The sequence below is a fragment of the Mytilus edulis genome, chromosome 8 (genome assembly GCF_963676685.1).
Source record: "Mytilus edulis chromosome 8, xbMytEdul2.2, whole genome shotgun sequence".
Classification (NCBI taxonomy): domain Eukaryota; kingdom Metazoa; phylum Mollusca; class Bivalvia; order Mytilida; family Mytilidae; genus Mytilus; species Mytilus edulis.
The window spans coordinates 64,287,514-64,302,093 of NC_092351.1; the positions used below are offsets into that span (position 1 = coordinate 64,287,514).

At 30.4% G+C, this 14,580-nt stretch overlaps 1 protein-coding gene across 1 annotated transcript in view; it reads left to right on the forward strand.

Annotated features, from left to right (window-relative positions):
• The window catches only part of LOC139486072 (ATP-dependent (S)-NAD(P)H-hydrate dehydratase-like), a 109,744-nt gene that overhangs the window by 70,262 nt on the left and 24,902 nt on the right, over positions 1-14,580 (forward strand). The gene's annotated exons all lie outside the window — the stretch shown is intronic.

The following is a 14,580-nucleotide window of genomic DNA, read 5'->3' on the forward strand; positions in this document are numbered from 1 at the left end:
CTTTAAACTACAACTGTTGCACATTAAAGTGTTCATTAGGCATTTCAAATGCATTTTATTTTAGATTTCTCAGACATATTGAAGCTTTAATTTAAAGGCTTTTCTTTGATATCTTACTGTCTGAAGTTCAGTCAACTACAATAAGAGTAGTCTTTATAATTTTTGTTTGGCAACATCTTTTGTTTCATCTTTAAAAAAATACAGCTGTCGAAAGACATTCAGGATAAATAATATTCTGTTTATGAGTAAATGAAAATACTCTAGCAACTTTTTTTTACCATAGATCACAGCTTTACGACCTTCAACAATGAGCTAACCCATGCTATGAAAAATGGCAATTGTGTAACAATTTAAACAGAAAACTTATGGTTTAATTGTAAACAATAAACAGGGAAAAAAAACAACTATGAGATACAGCAACTTTGCATTTGACACACTCAAGACAAAAATTGCATGAAATGCTAGAAAATTTAGTTACCAATATTTTGAAAGAATGGGTAATGGTTGAAAAACAAATGTGTTTTAATTGTCTTATCATTGTTCAATGCATTACTCAGAAAAAAACTTTTATTTAATTTCTTATGCAATGCACCAATTAGTCAAAAGTTTGCAATATTACCTAATTTTTCAAATTTAGAAACTTATGTGGTTCAACCAATTACCTTTTGAATTTGTCAACAATTGAACTACAATTGGTTTATAGACTATATAGACAATTATCATGTGTTTGAAAGTTTTACCATTGTGTAAGATTGACTGGGGTTTCTATTTTTGAACATGTTTTCTAATATTTTGGATGTATATAGACTATTTCAGTCTGTAAGGCAATACATTTTCTGGATACTCTTAGACGAAAGAAGTGAGTGAAGTTCTTGTTTTAGAAGGAATTAATCTCATTTCATTGTTGTTAGTTTGCTGTCTTGTTGTTTATTCTATATCGATTGTATTCATTTGCTGTTCCTTGTATGGCTTATTCGGGTAAGGACCTGCAAAATTTAATCACATTAGAATATTTAATTATCTGTGAAAAAAAACTATTGATTATTTTATTTCAAAGTACAAATTTCCAGCTCTTCTTTTTATTTTGTAAACACAACAAATTATCCAATATTGAATTTTGGGACAAAAGTGAAGATTATTTTTTAAGGATTTGTACAGTAAAGTCTTCTTAACTACACAAATCCGTGATACTGTTAAAGGTGGGAATTGCAAGATCAGTTTAAATCAATAAATTGAAAGATACATGATAATATCACATCTTCAGCCTCATTTCTCCCTTTTAAAAATGATTAACATCACTATTATACTTTTCAAAGCTTCTAATCTGTTCTCCAACAGTTCCTGGAATACACATAATCCATTTCACTTTGAAGAAATTGATTGATTGACATGTAATCATGAGATGGGAGGAGCTTAATATTTCTGATGAACAACTCTATCCTGAACTACTGTTCACAGTTTGAATTCACTTTTGTGGTTGTTTGTGGAGTAAAATTTTCTGTTTGTGTTTTAAACAAGGACAAATTTTAGGATTTTAAACACAATCAATTTGGTAAGTTATAATTTGAAATTTTAATTCAATTAAAATTAAATAAGTTGTCAATTTCGAACTGCATCAATTTTCTTTGCTAGTTTTAAAATATGGTACTGCTGTGAAGGGGTATCACTTTAATGCTTGAATAATTCCAACTGTGCTTATATTTTATCTTAATTTGAAATTTATGTATTTATTACGGATCAGAAAGATTGTAGATATTTTATCATGTAGGTATCTCTGATAGATACAAATCTATTTCACTTGATATATATAACTGTTAAATGTTCCAATGTCACTGAGTTTGTATTCACACAGGTCTAAAGGAATCCCAAAAAATATTTTCATTTATTGATAAGATGTATTATGTATTCATGATAAATAGAATGTTTTAGAAATGAAAAGTAAATTTTAATCCAATTTATGTTAAATAGATTTGATTTCGTTTTGGGTGATTTAAAGTAGCAAAGATGGCATTTTTCGAGATGCTAAAGATGTTATAGGTTTTAACAAGAGAATAGATTTTTAATTAAAATTTGAAAGAAAAAGAAAACTGACTTTTGAAACAGTTATTCTTTCTTAAATTCCAACTAGCTTTTAAATCTTTAGAATTTATACTTTAAAGCTATTTTTCAATACAACATTAAAATATCCCCCTTGTTTTAAAACAATTATCTGAAATAGAAACACTTTTGCATGTTACAAATTATAATTAGAGTAATTTAACAATACAAATAGTTGTAATGTATACTATACTACAAAAGTTAACAGGATAGTTTCCATATGACTCTACTTATAAATTCCCACAAACTTTTTTTTTCCATTATTGAAAAAAACAATTTGATCAGGAAAGCTTAAATGAAACGCCAAATTGTTTATCAATATGTTTAGCTTGTAAAAGTTATTGAATCTTTTTCACTATAGCATTTTGTGTCAAGATTATAGTTCTGAACTGGAAATAATTGATAACAAATTAAGCAGTCTGAAACAGTTTGTTGATAAAAGAGGTGAAATGTTATAAGAAAGGTCAATTTAGATACTTTTAGTTCCATTTTAAGGATTCATTTAATTATATTATAAATTGGATATAAATGAAAATTACTTGATATGAATGATTTTAAAAGGTAAAGCCCAACATCTCTGAAGATAAAGACGTGTTTTCTAAAGCTTGTAGCTTTTGTAGAAAAATGGATAGTAAATGCTTCTGGACAATTTGTTTAATATATCTGATGTGTAGCATTCAAATTTAAGTATCATAAAATGTAAGGAGCACATACCCGTAGCCAGGGGGGTCGAGGGGTTCGGACGAACCCCCCTTGAAAACAAATAAGCACTGTTAAAGTCAACGTTCTGTTCGAATTGTGACTGTTAAAGTCGAGTTCGTGGGTCCAAATAACCCCCCCTTGGAAATTCCTGGCTACAGGCCTGGGAGCATCTTATATCTTACAAAGAATCATCTAAAACTTAAGCATGAAATCTGAGGAACATAATTAAGACAAATATTTATTTACACCATGTCATTGATATTATTTCGGCCTGACTGTTTAAGTATGTAGCTAAATTAATATTAAAACACTTTCTTGTTTGTAAACTTTCAATCATTCTTACGAAATGACAAAAAATGAAACTGAAATGCACAGCTTTGTCAAGTTTTTTTAATGCTCCCAATCTGTTACTTCAGTTTCTTTTTTTGCTGCAACACATTTTATAAATCAAATGTCATGTTGATTTTCAGACCCGGTTAAAGTTTGCTGTGTTATACAAATTGTGTTGCAATATTCTTTACATATCTTAGAATGCTTATTTGCCACCAACTGTAGAACTTTTGTTGAAGGAGTCATGTACATTTCTTTCATATTATTTGTGAATAAACTGTACATTTAATAATTGGCCATTTAAATTAGATATTAATTGTTATTGTCCATCTTTATAATGTGTTCTTTAATATGCATGTAATATTTGCCACTGGATATAAAGTAATGAACTAAATCATTCTGACTTCATCTGTACACTGAAGTTGCATGTAGGAGTCAGTGAAAAAATTATCATTTTCAAGCATTTAAAACATATGGTGTGATTATATGATACTTTTAAAAAGTAACAAAAATAATTTCACATGTTTCAGATTATACATAAAAACATTGAAAAATGCTTTTCTGCATTTTAAAATGCCATTTCAAAAAATAAAAAGGAATTGATACTGGACCACATACCGAAATTTCGTAACTTTTTTGAGGATGTACTTTACCAATTATGCAACAGCATGTGGGTATTAAAAGCCATTTTGACAGGATAATTTCATAACAGGCCGCCATATGTTACAATTTACCGATTTAATATAGAGGTTAAGTACATGCTAGTTTTGTAATTATGGGATTATTGCAAGCCCCAGACATCCTGGATATTTTTTTCTCACTTAATGCACATTTATATGTGCATTTTTACAATTATATTTGACTCTGGTTTTTTTTCACATGATCTTAATTAACCACCAGGATATGTTTTTGATTCCCACCTATAAACATCAGCATGGTACCTAATGGTTGAATTTTAATACCATTTGATATGTAAAAAGAAGATATGGGTTTAACCTCAGTGAAACAGCAACTTAACAACACAGCACTATACATCTATAACTGGCTATAAGGCAACATATAGGTTGCCCTCTGATAGGTAAAGCTCTTCAATCCTCCAAAGAATTAAAATACATTAACTGTGAGTACCAATTTTCTGCACTGGATGTGCATTTCAGCAATAATTGTCTCTCCAAAATATTTGAAAATCCCAAACTTGTAAAACAATGATGCTCATAAACCAAAAAGGACTTAAAATAGATCAAATCAGAGCTTTGTAGATGCATAGGCAGATTTAGGGGGGGCCAGGTGGCCCGGGCCCCCCTTTTTGGGAACAAATTTGGTTGCTTATATAGAGAATCACTGAAGCGTGATTGGAGCGGGCCCCCTCTTAGGTCAGTCAGTGGGCCCCCACTTATGAAAATTTCTGTATCCGCCACTGAGATGGGGATATATTTCTTAAATTAAAATTTTGTAAAAAACAATTTTGATAACAGTTATAAATTAATTACACAGAAATAAGAGATTATGCAACCAAAACAAATTTTTCCAGCTTATAAATGATACTTTAGTTGTAATATATTAACATAAAAAAAAAATTCATATTGGTCACTTGTGTATGAAAAAACCAGATGTTTTGGCTATAACTGCACCATGTGCACGGGGTATTATATTTATTTAGTTTCCCACCACGATTTTAGTTGAGATGTTTTGACATGACTGAGATGAATTCTGTCTAAACAAGGATCAATGTTAAATCCGTCAGTTCTCACAGGGTTTGTTTTCTAATTACTCTCACTAAATCTACAGACCATGTTCCACATCTGTCAATTGCTACTTGTTAAGAATCGGCTCAATTTGCAAAAATGCTAGTTATTATCAGTTGGAAAACTGGACAAAAGGTTAAAATATGAATTTGATCGAAGTCATTGACCTGTCAGATTTTGAAATCTAACAAAGTTCTATGTTTCTTTTAAATTATCTTATCTGACATAATGAATTTGATAGTATAAAACCTCTTAGAATTGTACTAAAAAGTTTAATGACAAAAATACCAAACTCCAATTATACAATTATCTCCCTTGAATTATTCAAAATCCCAAATCATTTTTAATGTATTGCTGATAAGTTATCTTCCCTTACTTAATTATATATTGTTCTTGGTAAATTGTCTCCCTTTTATTGTAAGGGTTTGATCTCATGTAAATTTTTTCCACAAGACATTTTTTCTCACAATATTAAATGCTGCAAATATGAAAAAATGTGCAGAAATATTTTTTAAAGTCTTCACGTACATTCTTTTTTTCACTGAACATTTTTCTCACAATATAAGAGGTTTTTATATGCAAATCTAATTTCAGTATTAACAAAATGTACAGAAATATCTTTATAAATCATTGATCTACATATCTTTAATATATACGCTAAACAGGACATTTTTTCCTTTCATCTTTTCAAAAACTTTTCAGTTTTGAAATACCATGCAGTAACCAACTACTACATTTTTGACATGAAAGCCTAAAGAATGTGAATAAAAGCATATTGTATGGACCTCTAACAGCCCATTAATCCTATAAGATCTGTCTGTAGCCATGACTGACCATTGTAAGGATGGCAGATTAACCTAGGATGACCATATAATTTACTTATCATTGGTCATTTACCACTGGACATCAAAGGCATTCAAGTGTGAGAAAATCACTCAAATGTAAATTTGGAGATGTATAGAAAAGGCCAGCAATCGATAAATGGTTGTCACTAATATAAGGTCTATCAGAGACAGTCATCGATTTTTGGAAAAACTAAGGGACGATTTGACACCTAGTTTTTGGTGGGGTTCGTGTTGTTTATTCTTTAGTTTTCTATGTTGTGTCGTGTGTACTATTGTTTTTCTGTTTGTCTTTTTTTATTTTTAGCCATGGCGTTGTCAGTTTATTTTAGATTTATGAGTTTGACTGTCCCTTTAGTATCTTTCGTCCCTCTTTTTTTGACAGATATCAAATTTGAATTATTGCATGTTTTCAGTACAGAGCCATATATCTGTTTAACAATACATCCTAGCTATACATATATAGTCAATTGGTCCACTAGCAAAGGTTGAGATGAAGAAAACTAGGGATGTCGTGAGATGATACCTCATGAACTTATTTCTGTACATAGTTATTTTTAAAAGATTCCATCTCATTCAAGTCTTTTCTCTTCATGTGCAGACTCCTCTTAATGAGCTAGATGGACATTGATGAAACTTTACAAAGGGGTAGAACATACCTGACAATGCGTTTATAGAAATATAGTCCCTTTATAATGTAATAAAGGATCACAAGCTAGTCAACACTGTGATTGTGAGTTCCAACCCTGCTGGTGTGGGTGCACTCAACTCCAATCTTAATTGACTAGGATTGTCAGTTTTTCTATCAAAGGTCATGGTTTTCTATGGGCACTCCAGCTTCCTCCACCAATAAAAAACTGGCCGCCACGAAATAGCCCAAAAGCAGTGCTTAAAAGTTGCATTAAAACACCAAAAATCAATCAAAGTATTAAAGGGGAGATTATCAAACTTGAGGGTCTTTGGGTATCTTTTTGTGAGTTCATTGACAGTTCTAGTTTATTTTGTTTTTAACAAAATTGTAACTTTTAAATCGATTGGAAAATAAAACATATGCATGCAGTCAATCATTAAGGTGAAAAATCAATCGATTACAATGATTGAAGACTTGACTTGTTGTAAACATTCTTTTTTAACGAACCAACTTATTATAGAAGAACAAACAGGTTTTTTCTAAGTAAACACCTTGGGAGATAGTAGACAATTCACCTAAATATGGATTTATGTTAGAACCATTGGCAGAACATACAGAATGAATGGTAATTTTACTAGTTTTTTATGACTTTGAGGATTCTTTGAAAAAGCATTTTCTCAAATTTAATACATGCCAAAAATTGTGCAAAAAGAAAACATCATCAGGGCAGCAAACCAATATTGATAAGCATAGAAGTGTTATATGATGTCATTAAGCAAAAAAACACATGCTGCAACTTGAACCATGAAATTAAGTTGTCCTTAACGTGCATGAAATGTTTGCCACTGGACATTAAACAACCAACAATCTATCATGAAATTAAAGAGTTATATTTTGCTTTTCTCTTTCTTTGTTTGTTTTTTGCATTTTGTTGGCATTGTCACTGATTGCATGTGCAATGGTAGCTGTTGTATTTTATGCGGAAATAAAATTTGATAATATTGAAGTCCTGTCAATCAAAATTACAAATTCCTATAAATCACCCATGTAATAAAACTATAGTACATTCAAAATTAAAAAGTAATAAATTTTGAAATATTCTATAAACTTAAGTAATATGAAAGATGAATTATATATTTGAAAAGATCTGTCAAAAAGGCTAAATTAAAGTTTGTAGACATTATGCCGAAAATCAATCTTTTAATGTTTAACCGATGACTTAACTTTTGTAAAACATCATTTTCTTATGTCTTAAAACATTGTTTGTCCATTAATTAACCCTTGTCAATTGCGATGACATTAGGAACCTATTAATGTACATTGATCATATGATCGTGTAAACAACCGATTATAATGATGGATTTTACTTTGGAGAAACAAAGAAAACAATTTCCAGGTAAAAATAAATATTTATGGAATTTAAGGGAATTTATGTGGAAAATTTTTCTTAATTTTTCAAAGAGAATTTTTTATTGGAGATGCTATTGAAAAATTTAATGAAAAACAACATGCTTTGAAGAATGTCTGTAAATGCTTTATTTTCTATAGATGGTTTGCTGTCTCTTGTCAATTACATTCAGCTCCATAATCCCAATGTTAGACATAAGATGCTAAGCTTTAGTCTATAAGACATAAACTCGTTGCAATACCAACAGAATGCTCTTTTTAGTGGATGGCTTTAAATCTGATAACTCTATTTTGCCATGCAATTGTCAGTTTTATTATTTTCGTTTTGTGAGTTTGTTACGTCCCTATGGTATCTGTTACCTCCCTTTTCAAAGAACTTAAAAGTTTGTATAAAGTGCTGTAGCACTATAAGGTAACACTTTGGGGTTCGTGTTGTTTATTTTTTAGTTTTCTATGTTGTGTCATGTGTGCTGTTGTTTGTTTGTCTTTTTCATTTTTAGCCATGGCATTGTCAGTTTGTTTTAGATTTATGAGTTTGACTGTCCCTTTGGTATCTTTCGTCCCTCTTTTGGATAACTCATTATTTTGGTTGCTTGTTTTGTAAATCAAAGTACGGTAATCTGATTTTTTCTTTGATTTCCGTCATAATAAGAAATCGATTCTTTGTCTGTTACACTGTTTCCCTTGGTTTCTGTACCTAATATACCATTGTGTCATGCATAACTAGTTACAGGGCTACAGTTTACAGCCTGGTTTAATTAATCCCTCACAATTATCAATAATTTATGAAGGGTGTCTTCCCAACATAAAATTATTACCGATTTGTTTGATGAACAGATGAAGAAAGAGAGAAATTTATTAGAAAATTGTGTAGAGGGACGTTGCAAATAAAATGGCTTAATTCTATAATTACAGACTTTGGTGCAGTTTTATGGATTTCCACATGAATGAAATAAAAAATCGGCTATTTATATGACTTCTGTTACATTTGGGAAATACCCTAGTAAAGATGAAAGTGTGAAAAAGTGTGGTCTTGGGACCAGTTTTACTCAAATGAAACAGGGCATGTTGTATAATGATTGATCAAATGAAACAACTTGAAGCTGCTCTCTAGAGAACATACAGACAGCTTAACTAAAGTGCTATAGAAGTAGGCATTCTGATTGAAATATACACTGATCATGTAATCATTTTGGGGTTGTTTTTTTTTAAATTAACATTTTGTCATATCAGATCCCTTTATAGTTTATTTTAGGGCATTGTTTCGCTAATTATTGAAGGCTGTATGGTGACTTATGGTTGCTAGCATACACAAATTTTGGACTCCGGTAGATAGTGGTCTTGTTAGCAATAATATACATGTACCACATCTCCTTAGTGTTTCATTCTAATGCAATAGTTAAATGGATAACTTTCGAAAACTATTGCTGAAATAAAAATGTGTAACATAGTTTAAATATCAATTTAGTCGATCATGCACTTTTAGAGATTGAAACTTCTAATTGGCTGCCCAGTAATATTTCAAACCATTGTATTTTCATTTAGTAATTAATCTATTGTATTAATTCTACTTATTAAGATTGGGCATTTGTTTCAGCAGTAAAAAACAACTTTATCATTAGGGTCAAATTAAGCACATGTTCAAGGCTATTATTTTTTAAATTATTTTGAACTAAATTTTCATGTATTTATTGAAGGCTCATTTCCACAATCGATGATTATCCATTCCATGTCCAGTATTAAAATTTTTTAATGTCAATCAAGCAAATGGTCTGGTCAAACTGTTTTATACTCCCGACTTTGTGTCAACTTTGTTGGCCAAATTATTTACATGATCAAATTTCTGAATTTTATGTCTTTAAATGAACGAAAAATCTCGTCCATGGAATTTGAATCATAAAAAGTTAATAGAATTCATTCTTTTAATATGATCAGGCTGAATACTTAAAATGGGATCTTTTGTGTTCGATTTAATGCCCCAAATTTAAAAATTGGGTTAATTAGCTTTTTTGGTCAAGCAGATGAATTTAATTGCAGATCTTTCTTTTTTTTCTCCCATTTTCAAGATGTGATTGACACCTTTCCTGCTAAATCAAGTATGTGTGAAATAAGGATTTAACTAAAGTAAACTAATTGTGCAATTTGTCGTGAAATATGAAAAATATAATATAATAAAGAATATATCTTATAGTATTTTTATAATTGTATAAATACAAAAGTTTATTGACCAAATTATTCTGTACTGTATTAACTCTCAACAGGTGTTGAGAATTGTTTGCCAAATACAACAGTTTGTTACACAGATGGTTCATACATTTAGTAAAAAAAAACTATTTGACCATGCAAGATATCGAAATTTTATTTTTGCTAACATGTAAAGTAAGCATGTGTAAATTGATTATCTTTCTTTTCTTTTTAATTTGTGCTAAATTTTAAATGTTATTGAATTTTATATTAATTGCTTTTGATGAAAAACCTTTTGCTCCACTGCTGCCACCAAACAATGACTTCAGTTGAGTCAAACCACTTATAAATTGTAATGTGCTAAAAAAAAATATTTTTTTTTTATCAAATTGAAAGATGTCTTACCAGTGGCGGATCCAGGTGGGGGGTTCGGGGAGTTGAAACACCCCTTTTTTTTGGACGATCAATGCATTTGAATAGGGACACATAGTTGGAACCCACCCCCTCCCCCCTTTGTCCTTGGTTAGGAACCCCCCTTTTTAAAATGGCTGGATCCGCGCCTGCTTACAGCACTTCTACTGAAATTGTTCTTTTACATTTACTGCACTACTATATCTCTATAAATTAGTCCATACTTTTATTTTATTTTTATTTTTTATCAACCATAAAATTAGTGTTGATTAATGTCCTAATTATGTGACACAAGATGACATTATCCTCATCAGACTTGTTAATATAATTATAATTTCTACAAAATACTATTAGTATTATGTCTGAATGGCCAATAATTTCTACATTTATCAATCTTATTTGTGACAAGAAGATGAGATTTTAATGGTCATGTTTTCCCTTATATTATTGGCCTGCTAAAAAACATACAGTAGCAGTGATTTAGCAAAAACTCCATCAATCAATAATAGAAAAAAAATAGTTTGATAAATTAAGTGATGATCATCTATTTAGGCGATCAACCATGACGCTTGGTGATGGTGTCTATCTTCAAAGGGAAGTCGGCCCATACTGGCTGACAAGATATGTCACATTTTATGGGCACTTTATGTTTTACATGGCCCCCCTGATTAGAAAAACATGACCTCATAATCACACATCTTTGTTTAAGCCATAAAAATAATGCCCTTACATAGTTAGATAGTATTTAATTGGTTTTTGGTCAAATCTAGATGATGTCCATACTGGACTGATGCTAATGGGCTTGGTGACAAATGGAAAGATTTTTTATTATTTCTTCAGGGGAAAATTGTAACAAGGTTTAAATTGAATTCTTAAAATATAAAAAGCAAGTTTATCTTTATATTTTTTTAATGGGACAGATGATAATGCTTGTTTAAAATCCTCATGATTTATGTTATTTATATAATAATTTAAATTTCTGTTATATTTAATTTTATAGAATATAATGCATGAAAATAATAGAATTTAAAAATGTGCACATTATTGAAAAACTTATAACAAAAAGCTTGCATTGAACCTTGATCTCTAATCAGGGTCTAGAAAATAGAGAGAGATGTAAAGGGAATAAAATGAAAAATATATTGCACTGTTTTACTTATTAACATCTGTTGTCTTTTCTTACAACCTTTTGGCATTTAACAAACTTCACTGTGTAGGATGTTTAAGATTGGCCACTCAGAAAATATGAAGAATTTTAAATATATTGTTGTGAATAATTAATTGCACCTTGTGACTCATAAAATGAAGCTATCCAATTAACCAAGGACATTGCATGACAGTCCTGCATTAGTTTATATACTGGTGTGATTCAAAGCTTTTAATCCAAACAAAGCATAATTAACACTTCTACTAAAAGTCCTTTCATCTTATAACAAGATTAACGATCGCTGCTAATTGACTCGATAGTTCTGATAGTTCTAATTCACTGGACTTTTCAAAGCAGGTCACTCTGGATCTTCATTTCTGTAACATCCAAAAACAGGAAATGAAGATCCGATCTCTAAAATAGAAAGTTTTTGCTGATGTCATAGGAAATTTATTTTTGAATCGTCTGTTTCTGAGTCTAGACCCTAACATGATAGAATTAAAGCATTTCAAACAAGGAAACCTGTTTCTGGAATAAACGTTATATCAGGTAAAGCCCAAAATGTGAAAAGTTACAATTCTAAGCCAAAAACAGCATATATAAAAGCACTGGATTAACTGCCTCTTGGCATATTAGTATCATATGTGACTAAAATTTGTTGCAGTAGTTGAAGTAAATAAGACATTTAAACATCCATCATTATATAGTTTTACTGAAATGTATCTCATTTAAGATAGCAATGCAAAAACAGTATGGTTAAATTCTGATGCAATTTTTACATGCCAACATATGTTTTCATAAACTACTATTTGCTTTTTTAATCTATAGTATTGAGTTATTGTAACTAAGGATTTATATATTTAATGAGCAAATATTGAATTTCTAGCAATAATCCCACTTTTTTAATTATTACAATGTAATTATGGTTTTACATTTCTAGTTAGACTGCATTTGTAATCAAAAAGGTTTCCTTATATTCCTTCATCAATTAGTTTCCAATACTGAAACCTTTTTTTCAGCAAAATCTGTTACCAAAACTACATTCTTGGGTTTATTAACTTCATCATAAGAACCATGTTTAAATATTAAAAAGTTAAAACTGGATTAAAGGTTTAAAATGAATTTCAGTCACAGGATACTGTTTAAACCTTCCAATAAGTTTGCCACATTTAGGGAGAATCATCTTGTCACATTTAGATTGTCATTGGTCACTTTAAGGATAATTTTATGAGAGAAGAAAAGGAAATTGACTTTATTATCTTGTAAGGAAGTTGTTTTCAGATGGTTTGTGGACTGTGGTTTAAAGAGAAAGTTGTACAAAAGGAAATAGACAGTTAAACTTTTGAATAAAATATTGGCTTAGTGTAAAAAATGATCTGGAATTAAGAAGCTATAGGTTGTTTACATATGCAGAAATAACTAAAAGAGGTGATTTTATTAGTTATTAGCTGATTTGGAAACATATTAATTAAAAAAAAACCTTCAAATGTTTGCAATGCCATTATGAACTTAGAAAGAGGTTCAGCTAGGTGTCCAATTGCTTATCACTGATTTACTGTTTTGTTGTTTTACTTTGCTTGGAATAGTGAAGCACCATGTGTATTAACAGGACAAAATATTGCTAAGAAATATCTCTTGAAAAATAAAGAAGAATTCATTAACAGTGACAGATCAAGAAATTTTCAAAAGTGGGCCCACTGACTGCCTAAGAGGGGGCCACTCCAGTCATTTGCTTCAGTGATTCCCTTTATAATTAAAAAAAATTCAACATTCTCTCCCTCTCCCTCCCCCTCCCCTCTCCCTCTCCCTCTCCCCCTCCCCTCTATTCTTCCTCTGTAATAATAATAATTTGTGCTTTTAAGTTTTTACAACAGTATTTATTTTACAGAATGCCTTATTACCAGAAACTGAAATGGACATATTTGTTGTCAGCCAATAAAAAATCTCTTCACAGTATGGTCAGATAAAAATGATGTATAATTAGTGTCCTAAATCACAAATAATTACTACAAATGTCATGTGATCATTAATTGTTGATGTTTACAAATTAGTTACAACAGTCATGTAATTGACATAATCATGAACAAGGGTGGACATCAGGGTTTATACCATTTTTTTGCCATTGTTGATCTTTTCAAGGATGAAATTAATGGTCAGTTTAAGTGACCATTTATGGACTGCTTCCTGATTTATGTTGTCTATTTTATCTTATAAGATCAGCTGGTATAATAGGTAGCAGAGCACTTTTTTTAAGAGAGGTTGAGCCAAGAATGAAAATGAACAGAAATTATTATTCTGTGACCCATGCAAAAAAGATCAATGTTAATACATTTTAAACCACAGATAAAAAATCCCCTCTAAATTTTACTTCTTAGCCAATTAACCATCTGCATAGACTTAACCCTTTCCTCCATAATGAGGCCTTTGACGCCTGCACCCCCTTTACTCCATAATGACGCCTGCAACCCCTTTACTCCATAATGACGCCTTTTGACGCCTGTGTAGTGCCACAGTTAAAACATTCTCCTACAAAAAATCTGTCCCGCTTGAGGTTTAAGTTTGTATCTAATTTAAAAAGAATATTCATGAGAATATACGACTGGAATTTCATTGATGAAATATTTGTTTTCCGAATGCATTATATATAAGACTTTAAACCTGATGATTTTTTTTTATATTGAAAAAATCCTATGCGAATTAAGTATGTTAAAATAAAAATCCATGGAGGAAAGGGTTAAGTAAGCAACAAACTAGAGCATACAAAGAAAAAGAAAGATATTGTCAAATAGTCATAATTTGCAGGACTGCTAAAATAATGCAACATGGCAAACAATGTAAAATTTTATGAGATATACATATTTATTTTTGCCTATGCTTAATTAAACTCCTTGCTGCAAAAGCTCTGCTAATTTATTCTCCATCAAATCAAAGATCATTACAAAGTTTCAAATTGTTCTCTCTGATTAAAATTGACAAGCAAATTATACAATCGCATGTGACTTCTGCTAACAGACGTCCATCATTGTATGGAAACCCAGATTTGAATTTTAGACATTCAAATCTAACTAATGTAATTTACTAATC